We start from the raw sequence: 7,776 nt of genomic DNA, 5'->3' as shown, positions 1-7,776 counted from the left end.
GTCCTGCATCAGGTTTCTTGCTCAATGGCGAGCCTAGTTCTCCCTCTGTCTAGTTGCTCACCCTGCTCTCTCTCTCTCTCTCTGACAAATAAATAAATAAAATATTTTTTTTTAACTACAAAATTTAAAGAAAGAATAAAGAACAGAGAATTCAGGATAATGTTTAGCTTGGTTAGGGGAGGTAAAGGGTTGGGTCGATAGAAGGGCAAAACCAGGTGTTCAGAAATAGATTACTATCAATATCTCACTTTTTTCTTTGGAGTGTTGATTTCACAGGTACTTACTGTATTATCAAAAATAACTATTAAGTTAAAATCACAATGAGATATCACCTATTAAATGGCTATCATCAAAAGGATGAGATAACAAATGTTGGCAAGAAGTTGGAAAAAAGGGAGGAGCCCTTGTGCACTTTGGTGAGGATTTAAATTGGTGCAGCCACAATGAAAAACAGTATGCAAGTTCCTCAAAAAATTAAAACTAAAACTATCATGTGATCCAGCATTCCCGTTTCTGGCTATATAGCCAAAGGAAATGAAAACAGTATCTCAAAGAGATATTTGTTCTGCCATGTTTATTACATTATTTACGATAGTCAAGATATGGAAACAACCTAAGTGTCTGGAAACAGATGAAAGGGTAATGATGTGGTAATGTGGTATATGTATACAACAGAATATTATCCAACTAAGAGAAAGAAGGAAATACTGCCATTTGCGACAACATGGATGGACCCCAAGGGCATCAGTTGGTATGACAAAAAGACAAACACAAGACAAATACTATATGGTATTACCTATATTTGGAATCTTAAAAGAAAAAATCCACAGTCAGAAACAGAGAGTTGAAGATGGTTATTTTCAGGAGCTGGAGATATGAGGAAAATAGGAAGGTGGTAAAAGATGAACACTTTCAGCTATAAGATTGAATAAGTTCTGAGGATCCAATGTAAAACATGGTGACAGTAGTTGATAACACTGTATCATTAAATTTGCTAAGACAGAACTTAAATATTCTCAACAAAAAAGATAAATATGTGAGGTGATGAATGTGTTCATTAGCTAAATGGGGGAGATTTTTTCACAATGTATCCATAATCAAATCACCACGATGTACACTTTATGTATTTTATAATTTTATATGTCAATGAGTCCTCAATAAAGCTGAAATAAAATGAAATAAAATAAAAAGAATGGAAAGAGAAAATAGCTACTTACATAAAGAAAGAAAAAGTATCAGAAGTCGACCCACACCCGTACCATTATATAGTAACAGCCTAATAAATCAATGAAGTAACTAAGTAGAAACAGACATTTCCAGAATCACCTACAAAAACTATGATGAGATATAAAAGAATATGTTAATTAAATTTTAATTCTTAATATTTAGTATAGTAGCTACTATTTGGTATGAACTCCTTTTATTAGTGATTTAATTTAATAGAAATGAACATTTAAGAAGAAACTATCATATTATAGGAAAAAATCAGGGGCATCTGGGTGGCTCAGTCTTTGGGCATCTGCCTTCAGCTTGGTTCATGGTCCCAGGGTCCTGGGATTAGGCCTTGTCTTGGGCTCACCTGCAGCCTGCTTCTCCTTATCCCTCTACTTGCTGCTACTACTTGTGCTCACTCTCTGTCAATTGAATGGAGACAATCTTAAAAAAAAAAAAAAAAAGAAAAGAAAGAGAGAGAGGGAAGAAAAAAAAAATCAGAGGATGGGGAGAATATGAACAATGTTCCTCCATCTTCACTCAAGTTCTTACAATAAAGTAACATGTTACAATAAAAAACATTTATATTGAAGCAGTGGACTTCAAGTTAAATAGGGTAAACTGACTAAACATATTCACTTTTGTCCTCTCTGTAGCCATCACTGAAATATAGTAATAATCTGGCATAATTTATAGCACTCAGTGTTGGCACCTCAGAAGAAAAGACCACTATATCTGGCATTTGGGATTACCCTCATGGATATCCTTTTTGCTGATGTACGTCGATATTTGAATATAATATTGCCCCAGTCTGGGAGAGAGAAAGACACATAAACAAATATATGTTTAAATAGTAGATTCTGTAATAAAAGTGTGATCTTGGTGACAGAAAGTTTTTGAGATAAATTAACCAATAAATTCAAGACTGCTGCATAGACACTAAAAACTACTAGCCTCAAATAAATTGTTCATCTTATAATGAACACATAAAATTTGGTAATTAAATAGGTAAACTGGAAAAAAAAACCCTCACTCATAAAGATGTTGGGCAATGTACAAAAGATATCAACAATAAAGAATAACTTTATAAAACAGAATTAACATAAAAAAACTACATACATAAATAATCACAATACTCAACATTTGCAACAAATGTGGAAAATGTATATTTATGGGTTGCCAATGGCAGAATACAGTCATACAACTTTTTGGATGAAAATTTAGCAGTATATTTTTTTAAAGCCAAGGAATCACTCATACCCCTTGATTCCAGAATCTTACTTTAGGAATCTTATTTTATAAATATAAATTATTTCAATGTTAAGTTAAATAAACCTGTTGAAATTTCTAAAGTAACCACTAAAAGAATAGAAATCAACTACATAACTTCCAAAGTACTGGAGGAACAAGAAAGCAAAATTAAATATAATTCAAAATATAATTCAAATTCAAAAATATAATTTCAAAAGAAGGCAAGACAGCAGGGGGTAATGAATATTGAAAAAGCTGGGCAAAGGGAAGGAAGGATGGAAGGAAGGAAGAACGAAAGAGAAAGAGAGAGAGGAAGGGAGAGAAAAAAAGAAAGAGAGAGAAAGAAAGGAGGAGGGAAGGAAGGATAGAACAAAACAGGATGGTAAGACGGCAGAACAAATCCAAGTGTATCAGTAATCAAAGTAAATAAATTCCACTTTAAAGTGGTATCACAAAGGTCTTATTAAAACAAAATCCAGTCACATGCCATATACAAGAGGTATACTTAAAACAAGAGCAAAGAGAGATGAGAAAAAAAGGTAATTATACAAAGGAAAATTCTTAGAGTAAGCTTAAGCTGGTATAGCTACATAAAAAGCTTAAAGATGAGTTATATGAAAGAAATGCCTAGCTGGAGATTTAAAAAGGTCAGTGTATAAAGAAATATACCTTTCTAAATTTGTAATTACCTATATGTCCATGCAAATAAAATTATAAAGAAATATGAGAGAAGGATAATCAGAAATTTCAGCACAGTAACCAATTCTAGAATGAAAGGTGGGGCGTCACTAATGGTTACACTGATATTGAGGTAAGTAGTGATACCTCAGATGTTATTTATTAACCTGTATAAAGTGAACATATAATTTATTTGATTTTCATAAAAACAGTATTGTAAAGGAATAACAGTTATATGGACAAATGTGAAGATACAAGCAATAGTTACACATAGTTTTAACAGTATAAAATAAGTGTGTAAGAATGTAGAATGTCTGTCTTTACATATAACTGGAAAATAATTTCAACCTACACCTTATTCCATAGAAATCATCGAAACAATATAAGCTGAACACTGGACGTGGGAATATAGATGAGAGAGTTCTCCATTATTAAATAGTTAGTGAACAGAAAGCTTTTAGAGTATGAGAATAAATTTTGCTATTAATTTGTTGGCAGTTGGATTTTATGTGACACAATTGTAGTCACTACAAAACAAGAGACCTAGAATTTCCAAAAGCAGAAAATGACAGCCCATAGTTTAATAATCTCCACAAGTTTGAGTCATAAATTTTCTGGCATAACAAATATTGATACAGCTTTTACCCAAGCTTAAGTTTAAAATTCCCAGCATAAATAGTCCAAATTGAACCAGACCAATTTAGACATATAGGACACAAAACAGAGATTGACCTTTCAGAAAAGAAATGAAGTGCTGAAATACAGATATTTAATTTTTTCATCATTAGTATTTTAAACTAAATTTTAAATTTTTAAAATTTTTCCTGAAAGCTTTTACTTAAATATAATTAATTCCTTATAATGGCATTTCCTCTTTTTGGTGGATGGCAAAGAGCTGTTTTCACTTGAGATATATAATCAACTGTATTTTAATACTAACCATGCATCTATTCAACTACAAATTCTTAGACAGGATAGGTATGTTTATTCACTTTGCTTATACTAAAAATGCTAGGGAATATAAAGATCCAAAAGATTCTGTGAACCTATAACTAAAAATAAATACTTTCTAATGGGAGTATGTAGTTTTGTGGTGTCCGTTACTGAATTCTTTATCTAATCGAATCTTGGATGGGTTAGGTGATGAATTACGTAACTAAATTTAGGGTTTGGGGTGGTTCTGCATTATTCTGTGGAATGTAGTTGCAAGCATTTTCCATTCAGTATTATTACTTTTGTACTTATTTGTCAAATGTGTGGACTATGACCCCTGTTCTAAGTTCACTGTAGTAAAATCTTCTGAAGGATAAAAAATATTAGAAAGTTCTAGCGGAATAGTACAAAATGTATAAAGGCCCTTCAGTAATTATGCTATAATTCTGTTGGGAAATGCAATTCTATTACAGGCTCAGTTTTCAGAGAGTTGTTTACCTTTCTGCAAAAAAAGGAAAACTATTCCTTTCAGTTAAGATCTTTTTTTGTTTTCGCATATACTCAAAAATGACTAGGATATCCTGACATGTTTTAAAGAAGAGAGGGCACATTACATGTACACATACACATACCTACATGCACACTGCATAGACAAACATATATCTTTATGCTCTGACAACATACTCTGAAACACCTCAATCTTGCCATTTTCATTCACAGAAGTGAGGGTTCAACAGCTTACTAAGGCTCATGGAAGCATAAGGTTCAACAGCTTACTAAGTCTGAAGCGCTCAACTGAGCTTCCAAATGAAAGTGTGAAGGTTAGTAGGATTCTCATTTTATTTTCTGAGAAAGATTCATGACCACATAGTACAAGTCAATCTCACCCGGGATAAAAATAATTGCTCTGTATTTACTCACTGATTAACAGCACAGAATCAGTTCACATACTTCCTCACCAGCAGGAGAAGCTTCCAAGAATCCTGATGGGCCTAAACATCCTGTAAATAATGAGAATCTTCACTTGGACTATGACAATTATATTTGACTTCCATTTTTTTGGGGGGGGGGGGTCAAGATTACTAAATAGTACTTGGATGCTCCTAACCAAAATACAGTATCAAGGATTCATTTATTCATCTACCAGAAGTTTCCCCTCCCAGTCATTTGCTGATTACCTTTAGAAGACAAATAAAATTCCCATTTTACATTTGAGGTAAGGCGTGTTCTTTCAGAAGACAGGGATGACATGTATGAGCTTTGAAGATCTTTTTCAGTGTGATAAGCCTACATAGTACCTATAATTCCCCAAGATTGTATCCTACCAGGGCTACCCTTTATGAGGATGTAATAACAAGGCATCCTGTCTGATAACTAACTTATGCTATAAATAAAAATCTTGAATTTTTTTTTTAATATAACAGTACTGCCATTTCCTAAGTTCTGGATTCACTAATGACATTCTGATAGCTAATTCTGTTAATTTCCCAGACATTCTGCATGACCAAGACCAACTATTCAGAGATCATGCCCATCATATTTCAACTGCATGTCAAACACATCAAAAGACTGAAACCACTAAAGAAACCTCAATATATCTTTTAAATATTTATCTTTCACAAGAGTTAATGTATAACAAATGTAAGTCAAACTTATTAGACTTAGTGGAGAGTCTTGTGAAGCATTTAAGAACTACGTGTATCTGTAAGCATTACGAGATGCTGAGATAATATAAAGAGCAGGTGATTTGGGAACCAAACCTGGGAAGAATCTGGCTGCCTTACCTGAGACAGTTTATATGATTTTACTGAGCCTTGCTTTTACTCATTTATTAAATTAGATAACCTCAGATTAAATGAAATAGTACATAGAAATCAAGGGGCAAACCTTAGGCCCTTGACAAAATGGTACCTTTATTAATAACAAAGACAGAGGGTATGTTCCTTTAAGAATGGATAAAGACAATTATGATATGATCTCACTGATATGAGGAATTGGAGAAACATGACAGAAGGTCATAGGGGAAGAGAGGGAAAAATGAAATAAGATGAAACCAGAGAGGGAGACAAACTATAAGAGACTCTTCCTTAACCTCAGGAAACAAACCAAGGGTTGCTGGAGGGGAGGGGGCTCGGGATGGGGTGGCTGGGTGATGGATATTGGGGAAGGTATGTGCTATGGTAAGAAAAAAAAAAGAATGGATGAAATCAAATACTTAGCATTGTACAATCTTAAATTTGCATGCCCTTTACTTATGATTACTGGAGAAACGCACCTGCCTTCCAAAAAAAAAAAAAAAAATCCCAAACTAGGAAAAAATAATTATAGAGGGAGACCATAATTACAAGTATATAGTAGATGAAAATAAAAACAAGATTAAAATGGCACAAATCAGTTCCATGTGGGGGACAAGGGGAACAAAAGAAAACAGAATTCAGAGCAAGTTACTGTCCCAGAAAAATTGGACAATAAGCCCGATTCAAACTAACGCCCCAAATATAGGCACAGGTGTAACATACCTCTCATAATTTTACCTCATATATTGCTTCCAAACATTAAGGAAATGAAATTCATTCCACAGTTACATGCAAAATTGTTCCTCATTTCTGCTCACTTGTGTTTTATATTTTAAGATAAGTATTTAACATATTGGAGCAAAAAGATGAGTGAGACTAATGCAGATATCAGTGAGTGAGATTTTAATAGACACACTGCAGGTACTGGGGGTATGTACAAAATGAAATCTACAGATACAAGTAGCACTTGAAATAAATGCTGTCTTGATAAAGATGTAGTGTGAAATTCAGCTGGACAATTAAGAAAGGATATTCCATACAGTACAACCAATGGCTCAGGACTAAGCTGGCTATAATTCTCAGCAATGGGATTAATAACAGTGAGGGATACCATTGCAGGTTAGAAGAAATTCCTCCACAAAGATGACTCTTGTGGCTTTAAAAGCCAACAAGATACCCACCACATAGAGATGGTATAGTTAATCCTAATGGCCAGTCCTGTGAAGACAACACAATCCTTATAATATTAGGGATATTACCCTTAGATGTTTTTGTGAAACTAATGACAGTGAAATTTCCTACTAACATAGATAAGAAAGGTTCATTTATACTTGAGTGAATCTTTCTGACTGAATTAAACTCCAGAAACTCAACCACAACTGGGAAAATTACAATATTGTTAATTTGTTGAAGAATGTCAGTTCTACTTACTCTGAATACCTGAATTGAATTTGAGTTTCTTCGTTCATTTGCTCATTTATTCAACAAACTTTGACTGAGTTCCTATCGTACGTCAGGCCTTTAGAAAAATGCTAGGGATCAGAAGAAGAAGAAGAAGAAGAAGAAGCAAAGTTAACTCTTATTAGGAATTGAGCAAAAACCCAATGCTCAAAAAGACAAACTGGCAAAATACTGCTTTAACACTTTTATGTCAAGATGCAGGACCATTTCTCTGTTAAACATGTCAAAAAGAAAAACTACACATGACAAATAGATAAACTAGCAATAATATTCAATTCCTACTGATTAGCTTATAAGATACATAAAACATGAGAAAATTTTCAAAATTTACTATAATGTAAAATGCATAAAATATCTAACCAAAGTAGTTACCACGCTAAATTTTATCACCAGATCATATAGCATCAGTGAGATTTATTATTTAGTTAATTATACTTTGAGACCA

The 7,776-nt window shown here is 33.2% G+C and overlaps 1 long non-coding RNA gene across 1 annotated transcript; it reads right to left on the bottom strand.

Moving 5' to 3' along the window:
- Positions 1–1,578: 1,578 nt before the first annotated feature.
- LOC309842296 lies at positions 1,579–7,396 on the bottom strand. Its single transcript, XR_014299600.1, has 3 exons — positions 7,302–7,396; positions 4,996–5,075; positions 1,579–1,656 (listed from the first exon to the last, which is right to left on the bottom strand). It is a non-coding gene; the product is annotated as an uncharacterized lncRNA (long non-coding RNA).
- Positions 7,397–7,776: the final 380 nt, after the last annotated feature.

Source organism: Mustela nivalis (assembly GCF_964662115.1).
Source record: "Mustela nivalis genome assembly, chromosome: 1".
NCBI classification, from domain to species: domain Eukaryota; kingdom Metazoa; phylum Chordata; class Mammalia; order Carnivora; family Mustelidae; genus Mustela; species Mustela nivalis.
The sequence above is the reverse complement of the archived record's forward strand: the minus strand, read 5'-3'. Positions and strand labels throughout refer to the sequence as shown.